The sequence below is a fragment of the Phoenix dactylifera genome, chromosome 2 (assembly GCF_009389715.1).
Source record: "Phoenix dactylifera cultivar Barhee BC4 chromosome 2, palm_55x_up_171113_PBpolish2nd_filt_p, whole genome shotgun sequence".
Lineage (NCBI taxonomy): Eukaryota > Viridiplantae > Streptophyta > Magnoliopsida > Arecales > Arecaceae > Phoenix > Phoenix dactylifera.
Window position 1 is genome coordinate 18,412,145 of NC_052393.1, and position 14,821 is coordinate 18,426,965.

A 14,821-nucleotide genomic window follows, 5' to 3' on the forward strand; every position below is an offset into this window, starting at 1 on the left:
ATCAATTTAAAAGAAGTAATGTATGGACATTAACTGAAAGACCAAAGCATAACTCAGTAATTGGAACAAAATGGATATTTAGAAATAAATTAGATGAAAGTGGATTAGTCATAAGAAATAAGGCTAGACTTGTAGCTAAGGGATACAATCAAGAAGAAGGAATAGACTTTGATGAAACATTTGCTCCTGTAGCTAGATTAGAGGCTATTAGATTACTTCTAGCATTTGCATGTTTCATGGATTTCAAATTATATCAAATGGATGTGAAGAGTGCTTTCTTAAATGGTTTTATTGAGGATGAAGTATATGTAGAACAACCTCCTGGTTTTGAGAATCATGAATTGCCAAATCATGTGTTTAAACTACATAAGGCATTATATGGATTAAAGCAAGCACCTAGGGCTTGGTATGATCGATTAAGCAAATTTCTGCTTAATAATAACTTTAGTAGAGGAAATGTAGATAAAACTCTATTTCTCAAAAGAAAGGACAAAAATCTATTAGTAGTACAAATATATGTAGATGACATAATCTTTGGTGCCACAAATGATACTCTTTGCAAAGAATTTGCTGATTTAATGCATGGAGAATTTGAAATGAGTTTGATGGGAGAACTAAGCTTCTTTCTTGGATTACAAATCAAACAAACTAAAGAAGGCATTTTCATTCATCAAACTAAGTATACAAAGGAAATACTAAAGAAGTTTGGGAATGAAAATCATAAGGGAGTAGGCACTCCAATGAATCCTACTAGTAAGCTAGACAAAGATGAAAAAGGGAAGAGTATTGATATTAAGCTCTATAGAGGACTAATTGGATCCTTGCTCTACCTTACTGCTAGTAGACCCGACATCGTATTTAGTGTAGGAATATGTGCTAGATACCAATCGGATCCTAAGGAGTCACATTTAAGTGCTGTTAAAAGAATCCTTAGATATTTAAGAGGAACTACCAATATAAGATTATGGTACTCAAGAGACTCCTGTCTAGATTTGCTTGCATATTCAGATGCGGATTTTGCCGGATGCAAATTAGATAGGAAGAGCACAAGTGGCACATGTCAATTCTTAGGAAATAACTTAGTATCATGATTTAGCAAAAAGCAAAATTCAGTGGCACTGTCCACAGCTGAAGCTGAATATATAGCTGCTGGTAGTTGTTGTGCTCAAGTATTATGGCTTAAGCAACAACTAGAGGACTATGGAGTTAAGCTAGATAATATTCCTATTAAATGTGATAATACTAGTGCCATCAATCTTACTAAAAATCCAGTTCAGCATTCTAAAGCCAAACACATAGAAATAAGGTATCATTTTATTAGGGATCATGTGCAAAATGGAAATGTATGTATTGAGCATATATGCACTGAAAAACAATTAGCCGACATATTTACAAAACCATTGAGTGAAGATAGATTCTGCGTGCTAAGGAGGGAATTAGGCATATGTGATCCTTTTTATTGAAGAAATATAAAAGGGAGCTAGTAGTCTCATGATACATTCCTCTAATTTCTAAAATCCCATGAAACATGAGTCAAACTTGTTATCTATAGATTCCTTACTGATGTATCATTGTCCCAGAAAGGATTTATAAGGATTGGAAGCAAAGAAAATTTTTAGAAGCAAAAAGGAAGAGAAAAAGAAAAATTCTGCACTTGGGTCGACCCAACCCAGAATAGGGTCGACCCAACGTTGAGTCGACCCAAGAAAATTCTTGAGTCGACCCAACGTCGGGACCCCACTGTTAAAAGGGGACCCGAGAGCAAAGTTAGGGCACTGTTTGCCCTTGTCCTCTTCTGAATACTCTAATCCCCACTCTCCAAACTCCTCCAAACTCCTCCAAACAGTAGATTATCTTAAGATCTTGGAGAAATGGGACCCAAAAGAGCCGTAGCCAAGAGATCCGGAAGAGTCACACGGATCCAACGTGAGGAAAGGCAACCTACGGAGCCATCTACCGTGTCTCCACGACGTGAGGCACGTGCGGAGCCACCTCCTCCTCCATCCCCCTCTGCTATACTTGCAAGATTTGCGGGGAGACCGGTTACAACGGGGAGAAGGATCCATTCCGAGTTCTTTGATCAAGAAGGGTTTCGGTTGAGGGAATGGATCCAAAGGCAAGGTTGGGAGTATCTTTGCTCCCTAGATGTGTTGATCTACCCCGGATTGGTTCAAGAGTTCTATGCCTTCCTTAAAACTGGTATGGGAGGGCTTGTTTCGGAAGTTCGAGGAGTTCGAGTTCGAGTTTCCGAGGAGAGCTTGAGTGAGCTACTTCATCTACCCTGCGTAGGAGCCACTCCGAAAAAGCCTGAAAATAAAATGAGAGCCCTACAGTTGATCATGGAAAATGAGAACTTCGACTTCTCCGAGAAGGTAATAGCTAGTTCTCTTTCTGCTGAAATGAGATTGCTGCTCAGTATAATAAATAGGATTTTATTTCCAAAGACCGGAAGATTCGATCTCATCACAGAGCGAGATCTAGCAGTGATGGAGTGTATGATTCAGGGGAGTCCCCTAAATCTTCCGGCCATGATACTGAGACAGATGAGGAAGGTGATCTGCAACTCGAGGGTATCACTACCTTATGGTATGATACTCACTTTGATTTTTCGACAGCACGGTATATCTCTCGAGGGGGAGGCATCCAAGAGTCTGCATCATACTGACACATACACTGCACGGACACTTATACGCATGGGATATGAAAAAGTGAACGGGCAGTGGCTTCACACTGGAGCAGGCATTCAGGGTGAGGCACCAGAGGGAGATGCACCAGAGGCTGAGGATGAGGAGGATATGGATCATCCTACTACACCTTTAGAGGCTGGACCATCGTCATCCGTTCCTCCGAGAGATACGGATGAGTTCTGGAGCAGGATGACTGAGCTCATGTCAGCTCAGGCGAGGACTATTACTGACGGGCTGACGAGCCGATTGGACGCCCGATTGGACGTCATGTCTGCTGAGATCAGTGATTTGAGGCAGCAGATAGGAGCACTTTGGAGAGAGAGAGACCCATGGACCATCTGTGCCACAGGCTGCTGAGTCAGAGATTTCGGCACAGAGTCATCCAGCTCGTCGTGCTCCACGCCAGACACAGTCTCACCAGGCTCGACCTCCCCTCGCCACGTACACTAGAAGGATGAGGACTAGATCCCAGCCATTAGATTCTCCCTAGGCTGATCTTAGCATTTCTGTTTAGAGCCTAGGCTAGATATCTAGTTCTCATATGTATCTTGCTTTTATCATGTATCCTTAAATCTTGATTAAGGAACATTGTACCTGTTGTTGTTTTTGAACTTGAATGTACTCAAATGTTCCTATTTTGATCAATGAAGTTTGAATGGTTGTTATTTATTGCATCTTTTCCCATGTACCTATTTGATGATAACAAAAAGGGGGAGAAGTAAAGAAAGAGTAATAGGGGAGAAGTAAAGATATCTTTAGAGTAAATAAAGTAACAAAAAGGGGAGAAGTAAAAAAAAGAATAACAAGAGGAAAAGTAAAGAAAGGAGAAGTAAAGAAAGAGAAATAACTTGTAAAACAAATTGAAAATCATGTAAGAAAGCATATACATCTAAGGGGGAGCAATTTGCAACAAAGAAAATGTTCAACTGAAAAATTTATATCAAATTTCAGAATTTGGCACACATAATTTTAGAATTTGGCACGCACCTTTCACACCTCGATACATAACCTGAAACTCATGTTTTATCTCAAATTTTTGGAGTTTCATCTTTAATGAATTATAAATGAAAGGGGGAGTAACACAAAAAGTCAAATTGGCAACATTTAAATGAAATAGGGGGAGACTTCACTCCTATATATGAAAAGCTGAAATTCAGCAAGTTAAACCCTTTCAAAAACTGAATTTAAGATAAGTATCAATTGGCTCATACTCTTTATTTTGTAATCATCAAAAAGAGAGAGATTGAGGATGATAGTGTTATTTTGATGATTAACAAGCAATTATCTAGAGTATGTTATAAGTTAAATCGATACTTCATTTATAAGTTTATTACTCTCAGTATATTTTGAATAAACTGATATAGATACATTTCATTGTTCATTTGAATGAATCTAACCTTGAGATGCAGCAAAGTGTGGATTGAGTCAACCCAAAGGATGATTGGGTCGACCCCGGCACATCAAGAAAACATTTGGCACACTTCTGCAAAAATGGCAAAGATGAACAGTGAGTTGGGTCGACCCAAGGAAAGCATGAGTCGACCCAAGGATCAAGATCCTCAAAACAAGACAGAAAAATGGTTCTCTGGATTTACTGAGAGGGTCGACCCAAACAGTAGTTGAGTCGACCCAAACAGTAGTTGAGTCGACCCAAACCCTGAGAGGGTCGACCCAAAGGCAAGACAGAAATGAAGATAGAAAAGGTTCTCTGGAAACCCTGTTACGGTCGACCCAAGAAGAAGTTGAGTCGACCCAAGTGAACTTTGAGTCGACCCAAAGAAAGGTTGGGTCGACCCAAGTGAAGGAAGGCTGAATTATAAAGTTTCTGTGTTTCTGAGAGGGTCGACCCAAGGAATGTTTGAGTCGACCCAAGCAAAAGTTGGGTCGACCCAAGGACAGGTTGAGCCGACTCAAACACGGGATGAAGCATAATGGCTAGTTCTGCAGATGTACTTTTTGTCCTTCCAAAAGTCAGTAACGGCTAGTTTTTGAATTCTAACCATTGGGGCTTGTCCAATGGATATAGGAAGCTATTTAAAGTGGCACTATTCATCAGATAGAACATCCTTTCCAAAGAATATCAAAGAGTACACAAGAAAGAGAAAGTGCCCTAATCTTCTTCATCCAAGTGCTTCATTCAAGAATCAAAGAAAGGGGTTGAGCAGATTCAAAGAGTCATCTAGAGCTCCATCCTCTCTTGAAGAGTGAAGCATCCTTGACAAAGAAGAGAGAAGTCACTACAAGCGATAAATACTTTCTAAACTCTTCTTTGTAGTTTATATTGTTTCATTTGCTCATCTAGGAGTTTAAATCTTCTTTCTTAGTTTATTAAACTACTTGTAAAGGTTGGTTGGTTAGCCCGCAAAACCAACAGAATAGGTTGATTGGTGAACCCGGAAAACCAATTGTAAAGGTTCGTTGGTGAGCCCGCAAAACCAACAAAGGTTCGTTGGTGAGCCCGTAAAACCAACATAGGTTTTTGGTGAACCCGAAAAACCAAAGTGTAAAGGTTTTTGGATTGTGAGCCCGGAAAACAATCTAACTGTAATCCGCGGGATTATAGTGAATTCCCAAGGGGTCGCTTGGGGAGTGGACGTAGGTGCTAAGGAGAGCACCGAACCACTATATTTTGTGTTGTTTGTATTGTGATTTGTTTTAGCTTACTAATCATACAATTGACTTAAGTAAGTTAGTTAAAATCGAAAGAAACCAATTCACCCCCCCCCCTCTTGGCTTGTCACCTTGGGCAACAGTAGCTCATTTTGACTTAGAGCTGCACCAAATGGATTTGAGAACTGCATTTCTTAATGGAGATTTAGAGGAAGAAGTTTACATGAAACAACCTGAAGGTTTTGTTTCAGAAGGTCAGAGTCAAAAAGTTTGCAAGTTAAATAAGTCTATATATGGACTCAAGCAATCATCCCGACAGTGGTATCTTAAGTTCAATAACATCGTTTCTACATTTGGCTTTGTAGAAAACGTTGTTGATAGATGTATTTATCTTAAGATCAGTGGGAGTCGATTTATTTTTCTAGTCCTATATGTAGATGACATTTTGCTTGCTAGTAGTGATTTGGCATTGCTTAGGGAGACTAAGCAATTTCTCTCCAGTAATTTTGATATGAAGGATATGGGTGAAGCCTCATATGTCATCGGCATTGAGGTTCATAGAGATAGATCTAAGGGAAAAGTTTGTCTATCTCAAAAAGCCTACATTAAGAAAATGTTGGAGAGATTTGGTATGGAAAATTCCAAACCAAGTCCAGTGCCTATTACTAAAGGTGAAAAGTTGAGCCAATCACAATCTCCAAGGAATGAAATTGAAAGGGAGCATATGAAAGCATTTCCATATGCTTCACTAGTTGGGACTTTAATGTATGCTCAAGTCTGTACCAGACCTGATATAGCATATGTTGTGGGATTACTGGGGAGATTTCAAGCTAATCCAGGAATGGAACATTGGAGAGCTGCAAAGAAAGTATTAAGATATCTTCAAGGAACTCAAGATCATATGCTCACATACAACAAATCCGATCTCTTGGAGATAGTTGGATACTCAGACTCAGACTTTGCGGGATGTCCAGATAGTAGAAAATCAACATCAGGTTATATCTTTCTACTAGCTGGTGGAGCAGTATCGTGGAAGAGTTCGAAGCAAAAGATGACGGCTGCTTCAACAATGGAGGCTGAGTTATTAGCATGCTATGATGCAGTTACACAGGCTATTTGGTTGAGGAACTTTATCACAGGCTTACAGATCGTGGACACTATTTCAAGGCCCATAAAGTTATATTGTGATAATTTAGCAGCAGTTTCCTCAATAAAGAATAACAAGATATCCAATGGAAATAAGCACATGGAGGTGAAATATCTTGTTATAAAGGAAAAATGTGATGACCATAAAGTTTTAGTTCAATACATCAATACTGTGCTTATGTTAGCAGATCCTTTGACTAAAGCAATAGCCCCGAGATTGCATAAGGAGCTGCTACGATTTTAATCTTGTTCTTTTAAAAAGAGAAATTAAACGTAGGATACCCCAAGTATAGGGTGTAGCAAAGTAATATTCTCGGTGAGTCCGAGATCGAATCCACAGGGATTTGACAGTGAACAAAAACTAAAGGCTAAATAATATTCAGATTGACAAAAATATAATTAAGGCATTAGGATTCAGCCTAGCACTTCATCATGCTTTTCTTAAAATCACCTATTAATCATAATAAAATAGATTTAGTCTTATGGGCAGCATTACAGTAATTCTATTTTAAACTACAGGGATTTCTAAGCATCTGTTATACCCGGGGGAATAACAAATCAAAGAAAATATATAAGTTTGAAATAATTTCTTTAAATTTACTGCACCATAAATCAAATCAATCCCATTGATGATTAAATGAAATACATGAAGAAAATGCTAGGCTTTTCCTTAGCCTTAGCTAAAAGATATTTAGCTATCCATATGAGATGCAAGCAATTTTATAAAAGGGATTAGCATAAAATAAATAAAATAAACATAAACCCCTTTTTTTTTTTTTGGATTAGGAAACAGAGTACTCTGTTTCCTTTCTTCTTCTCCCGTGGGCTCTCCTCTTCTCTTGCCCGGCTAAGAGGATTGATCGGAAGAGGAGATGCTCCGCTGGTAGATCCTCCCTTGGCCTCTTCCTCCTTCGTCGCATGGCTAGCTGTCCTCTTCTTCTTCCGTTGGCTGGTTCTCCTCTTCTTCCGATGGCTGGTTCTCCTCCACCCGATGGCACACGGCCGGCTGTCCTTTTCTCCTCTCTCCCTCTCTCGCTCGGACTTGGATGGATCTGGCCTCTCCCCTCCTTCTTCTTCTTCCCGAATGGCCTCCTTTTATAGACACTTCACCGGATTGGAGAAGCTGGAACGCTGCTGGGAGCGGATGAGGCGTGGATTTGAATGCTTGGGACTCTTCGGATGAGAATTTGTTTGCTGGGAAGGAAATTTGAAGATGAAACGATCGGATGTTGAATGCGGCTTGGAATTGAAGAGCCGGTTTGCATGTGCTGGGAGGTCCACTGTCGGTTGGGAAGCTGAGATTGAAGCGTTGCTGTTCGTTGGAAGCCACTGGGAAACTCCTCACGCGTGCTCTGTTCGTTGGGGAGTTGCTGAGGTGGGATGCAAGAAAGAGCCAGTTTGGGAGCGGATAAGACACAGGGTGGAGGTCGTGAGATGCCATGCGAACGGCTTGGGACGCTTCAAACGGATGGGGAATGAGATGGTTGGATTGATTCAGATGGCCGAAATTGGATGCTGGGATATTGAATGCGGACGATTTGGTAGCTGTTGGAAAATTTGTTGACCTCGAACTGCCGAACATTGGGTTCAAACCCAGCGTTATTGGGTCTTTTGAATTACTTGCACTCAGACACAAATAAAACATTAATTAATCAATTTTATTAATAAAGATTAGCTCTAATATTAATTATGATAGTATGAAAATTATACTTTTGTACTCTCATCACACCCCCCAACTAACTTATTGCTAGTCTCTAGCAATTTAGTGTGAAAATGATAAAATAAGGGTGCAAAAGTATTGTTTATTAATATATGCATGAATTAAAATAAATACTCATTTTCGTATAGCATTACGATTGCACTTAGCACGTGCAACAAGCCGTTAAACCCCTAGGTTACCCTAGTGGACGAGTGTTGTCTCGTGAGGGTTTGCAGTGATGTTATCCACAAACATCATTTTTTTTTCAAATTAAAATACTTTAAAATATAGCAACCCTTAAGGCAAATGTAAATGTGACGTCTCAGAATACCTATACTTCCACCACAATTAGGTACCCCTTGAGTTCTAGGTGCACTACTCAAATTCACAAGTGTTAACTATCATTTGTTAGCTCCCGACCCACTAAATTTTCCGAATATCGCATGTTATTTGTCCAGAATGGTTCGCATATAAAAATGAAGCTATCAATCCCAACTAGACATCCCAGGTACACAGAGTTCTAAAACAATGGAGTCAAACCAGTCATCCACATGTCACTTGGTTTAAGTTTAACTAACTCACTCATGTTTAAAATATTTTTTTTTTTTTTTTTAAGATGTACAGTGACTACAACAGTCCAACTCCATTAGGCTCTAGTAAGGTCCATATAACGAGCTTTGGGTCAAGACTCTTGATCCAGTTGGCTCAAGGCATTAGGTGAAACACCCCTCAGACTTAATTACTCGAACCAGACTACGCCACGAGGCCAGACTAATCACTTATTTCAGTTATTTTCACCTTTTTACGCGAACACTCGCTGCTTTGTAGGCAAGAGACCCGGTTACTCAGTGAAGAAAAACTGTATTATTTCTTTTTTTTTTTTATGTAACGTGACTGTATTGTGACTATAGGTCAACCAAGGTCAGAACATAAGGCACCCAGGTGATCTAGCCGGGAATTTCAAGCTCTATCTTTATGTGAAAACCAAAACATGAACTTTAAAACAAGGACACTCGTACTTCTCTTGCGAATAAGGTCAACAAATAAATAGGTAACACAAGTGAACTCCTGAGGCTTTTTTATTGTCATTGAATACTTGTGTGGGGATCTAGTAATAGGTCTCTGATAAGTCATAATGCGCTCCTTGCCTTAATAGCTACATATGTTTAATTCTTTGAAAAAAATTAAAGTGGTAATTAAATGAAACAAAATATATGTTTGTTATTATTATTACAATAATATATTATATATATAATATATTATTATTATTATATATATATATATATTTTTTTGAAAGATATGACAATTGGTATGATATATAGAAAAATACAGTAATCTCTCCCCCCCAACTTAATTTCAACATTGTCCCCAATGTTGCAACATGAATGCATAAAATATGGCATTAATGATTGTATGAAGGATAATAAGGCTGAAGGTTAGAATTTACCTGATAGAATGACTGCACACTGTTGTTGCTCACCAATTGCCATATGAAAGAAAGAAAAATTATGTACAAACAGAGGATCTCTAGCAGATATAGAGATCAATCCTGATAAACAGGATCTTCCAGATTGGTCGATTCAACCTCCGGGGTAAAGTTGTCCAAAAATAACTTCAAACGTTGGCCATTTACTTTAAAAATATTACCGGTGTTTGGATTCTCTATCTCAACGGTTCCATACGGATAAACAGTTTTAACTATAAAAGGGCCGGTCCACCTAGATCTCAATTTTTCTGGAAATAAATGAAGTCTTGAATTATACAATAGAACTTTCTGGGAAGGCTCAAATGTTTTCCTTATAATATTTCTATCATGAAAGACTTTCATTTTGTTCTTATAAATTCGAGCATTCTCATATGCTTCATTCCTGATTTCTTCTAGTTCATTAAGTTGAAGTTTGCGTAGTGAACTAGCCTTATCCATATCAAAATTAAATCTTTTAATAGCCCAGTAGGCCCTATGCTCCAATTCCACAGGCAAGTGACACGGTTTGCCAAAAATAAGACGGTACGGAGATATACCAATTGGACTTTTAAAAGCAGTACGATAAGCCCAAAGTGCATCAGTTAGACGCAAAGACCAGTCTTTGCGATTTGGGTTAACCGTTTTTTCCAAAATATTCTTAATTGATCGATTGGAGACTTCAACTTGTCCACTTGTTTGTGGATGATAAGGGGTGGCGACTTTATGGGTGATCCCATATTTTCGCATTAAAGCCTCAAAAGGCTTATTACAGAAGTGTGAACCCCCATCACTGATGATGGCTCGAGGCGTTCCAAATCTGGAAAGAATGTTTTCCTTTAAAAATTTTAGAACAGTTTTGTGGTCATTATGTTTGCAAGGAATTGCCTCAATCCATTTGGAGACATAATCTACAGCTACTAAGATGTACAAATTTCCGAATGAAGGAAGAAATGGACCCATAAAATCTATTCCCCAACAATCAAATATTTCGATAATTAAAATTAGGTTGAGGGGCATCATATTCCTACGAGTTATCCCACCTAACTTTTGACAACGCTCACAAGCTTTGCAAAAGTTATGGGAATCTTTGAACAAGGTGGGCCAATAGAAACCGCACTGTAAAATTTTTGCAGCCGTTTTCTTAGCAGAGAAATGACCACCGCAAGCTTCAGAATGACAAAAGAAAATGACACTAATAAATTCGTCATTAGGTACACATCTCCTAATAATTTAGTCTGGGCAGTATTTGAAAAGATAAGGATCATCCCAGAAAAAATTTTTTATTTCAGTCAAAAATTTTCTTTTGTCTTGTTTATTCCAATGACTTGGTAGTTCACCTGTGACTAAAAAATTTGCAATGTCTGCAAACCAGGGTGAAGATGTGATCTCAAACAGTTGCTCATCAGGGAAAGTGTCTTTTATGGGTGAATTGTCTAAGGAATCTGAAAGAGTCAGACGGGACAAGTGATCAGCTACTACATTCTCTACCCCCTTTTTATCTCTTATTTCTAGAAAAAATTCTTGGAGCAGAAGGATCCACCTAAGCAAACGCGCCTTAGCATCCTTTTTTGAAAGAAGGTACTTAAGGGCAGCGTGGTCAGTGTAGATAATGATTTTGGATCCAATCAAGTAAGACCTAAATTTGTCTAGTGCAAATACTACGGCAAGTAGTTCCTTTTCCGTAGTGGTGTAATTCTTTTGTGCACTATTTAAAGTCTTACTTGCATAGTAAATAACATAAGGCTTTCTTTCTTTTCTTTGCCCTAGAACTACCCCAACTGCATATTCACTAGCATCACACATAATTTCAAAAGGAAGCGACCAGTCGGGTGGTTGCATAATGGGAGCAGAGGTCAGTAAGCTTTTAAGTTTATCAAAAGATTTTTGACATTCTTCAGACCACACAAATTGGGTTTCCTTTTGAAGGAGATTACATAAGGGTTTAGATATTGAGCTAAAATCTTTAATGAATCTCCTATAAAATCCTGCATGACCCAAAAATGAGCGTATATCTTTGATAGTTTTTGGATTGGGTAAGTTAGCAATTAAGTCAATTTTAGCCTTGTCTACTTCAATTCCTTCAGATGAAATGACATGCCCGAGAACAATTCCCCTAGTTACCATGAAATGACACTTCTCCCAGTTTAAGATTAGATTCTTCTCCTCACACCGAATTAAGACTAGTCTTAAATGGTCCACACAGTTTTCAAAAGAAGAGCCAAAAACCGAAAAATCATCCATGAAGACTTCCAAAAAGCGCTCAACCATGTCGGAGAAAATACTGAGCATGCATCTTTGGAAGGTTGCAGGAGTATTACATAATCCAAAAGGCATTCTCTTGTAAGCAAATGTGCCAAAAGGACATGTAAAAGTGGTCTTTTCCTGATCTTCAGGATCAATTACAATTTGGTTGTAACCTGAATAGCCATCTAGGAAGCAATAATATTTATGACCTGCCAACCTTTCTAAGATTTGATCAATAAAAGGTAGAGGAAAGTGATCCTTCCTTGTGACAGAATTAAGTTTTCTATAGTCAATGCATACACGCCAACTAGTGGGGACCCTAGTTGGAACTAATTCATTGTTGGTATTTTTGACTACAGTAACACCAGATTTTTTCGGGACCACTTGGGTTGGACTTACCCATTTACTATCTGAAATTGGGTAGATCATACCCGCATCCAGAAGTTTCAGAACTTCTGCTCTAACCACATCCTTCATGTTTGGGTTTAATCGACGTTGAGGTTGACAAGAAGGTTTGGCATCAGCTTCTAAATGAATTCTATGAGTGCAAATTGAGGGACTAATTCTCTTGATATCAGCAATTGTCCACCCTATTGCTCCCTTATGTTCCTTGAGAATTTCTAACAATTTTAATTCCTGATTTTGTTCGAGTTGGGATGATATGATCACAGGAAAAGTCTCTTCTTGACCAAGGTATGCGTACTTGAGCTCAGATGGCAAAGGTTTTAGCTCAAGTTTAGGTGCTTGAACACTAGATGGTAGAGGACTATTGTTGCGTGTGGGCAATTCTTCAAAACGAGATTTCCACCTATCTGTATCCAACAAAGGAGCTGAATCTAATATAGCACTGATTTCTCTAAAGTTTTGGTTGATATCTGTATTTCCGAAATGAGTTAGGCATGTTTCTAAAGGATCAGAAGAAAGAGATGGGACAAAAGCATCCTCTACAATGGAGTCGATCAGATTAACTCCATGAATTTCATCATTTTCGTTATCATTATCGGGTTGTTTACAAATGTTAAATATATTAAAATCTATAGTCATATTCCCGAATGACATTTTCATTATTCCATTTCGACAGTTAATCAAAGCATTGGAAGTAGCTAGAAATGGGCGTCCCAAGATGATAGGTATTGGAGTGGTACAATGCATGACAGGCTGGGTATCTAATACTATGAAGTCGACTGGAAAATAGAATTTATCAATTTGGACCAGTACATCCTCGACTACTCCTCTTGGTATCTTTATAGATCGATCAGCAAGTTGGAGAGTAACCTTGGTGGGTTTTAGTTCACCAAGTCCTAATTGTTCATAAACTGAATAGGGCAGTAAGTTAACACTAGCACCTAAATCCAGGAGGGCTCGTTGTATCCTGAAGTTTCCTATGATGCAAGATATGGTAGGACAACCAGGATCTTTATATTTAGGTGGGGTGTTGTGTTTGAGAATAGCACTCACCTGTTCAGTTGGAAAAGCTTTCTTTTGTACGTAAAGCTTTCGCTTTATGGTACAAAGATCTTTTAAAAATTTGGCATAAGATGGGATCTGCTTAATGGCATCTAATAGAGGAATGTTAATCTTTACTTGTTTAAAGATATCCAAAATTTCTTGATCAGGTACTCCTTTTTTAGCTGCAAGCAAGCGCTGAGGGAATGGAGCAACTATTTTATGATGAGGTATTGGATCATCTTGTTCAGTATTATTTTCATCCCTTTTCTCAATGGATTTTTCAGGTCTGTCATCCTTCGTTGGAATTTCTTTGTTAATTATTTTTCCGCTTCGAAGAGTTGTGACAGACTTAACTTGTTCAAATTTAGGTTGGGATGAACTTGCTTCATGGACTTCATGTTGACCCTTTGGGTTAGATTGAGGTTGGGCTGGAAATGTCCCTCTTTCCCTAACATTAAGTTGAGCCTCAATTCTACCTACAGAATTTTTAAGTTCTTGGAGTGATTGCATTGTATTCTGATTTATTTGAGTCTGCCCTTGCATGAAGGTTTGCAAAGTATCTTCAAGGGATCTCTTATGGGGTGGCACATAGGGTATGGAATTCCCTTGAGATTCATTGGTAGTGGGTCCATGTCTCCAACTAAAATTCGGATGGTTTCGCCAGTTAGGATTATATGTTTCAGAAAATGGTCTCTTATAAGCATTTGTGAAATTTGCTTGATCATGCAACACTTCTTAGAAGGCGGGGATTGTAGGACAATCCTTGGTTAAGTGTGCATTACTCTCACAGATTTCACAAATACTTTCATCTATAGTAGGTACCTTTCCTGTATTGGCTCTGCTTAATTCAATGGCTTCAACCTTCCTAGTTAGATTAGCAATCTTTAAATTTACATCATTTTCTTCTTTAACATGATACATTCCTCCTTTAGTATTAGTCGGTATTTTAAGTTTCTCGTTCTTATCTATTATATCCCAAGCCTGTGCATTTTCTGCCAACAGATCAAAATAGTCCCAGGCTTCCTCTGGTTCCTTATTCATAAATTCACCATCACACATCATTTCCACGAATTGTCTCATATTGGAGGACAAACCATCATAAAAGAAACTAATGACCCTCCAAATTTCATATCCATGATGTGGGCAAGCAAGCAGAAGGTCCTTAAATCTTTCCCAACACTGAAAAAATGTTTCTCCATCTTTTTGTGCGAAGTTCATGATATTTCTTCTAAGTGTGTTTGTTTTATGTGTTGGAAAGAATTTCTTTAAAAATTCCCTTGTCATCTCTTGCCAGGTAGCTATGGTCCTAGGTCTTAAAGAATGTAACCATGACTTAGCTTTTTCCTTTAAAGAAAAAGGAAATAACTTAAGCTTCACTACCTCTTCATTGATATTATTAAATTGAAGTGTTGAACACACTTCATCAAATTCTTTTAGGTGCAAATAGGGACTTTCAGAATCAAGTCCGTGAAACTTTGGGAGTAATTGGATTATTCCTGGTTTCATGTCAAAAGCTCCCGC

The 14,821-nt window shown here is 38.4% G+C and overlaps 1 non-coding gene across 1 annotated transcript; it reads left to right on the forward strand.

Moving 5' to 3' along the window:
• The first annotated feature begins 14,429 nt into the window (after nucleotides 1-14,429).
• On the forward strand, nucleotides 14,430-14,536 carry LOC120110045. Its single transcript, XR_005510825.1, has one exon. It is a non-coding gene; the product is annotated as a small nucleolar RNA R71 (small nucleolar RNA).
• Nucleotides 14,537-14,821: the final 285 nt, after the last annotated feature.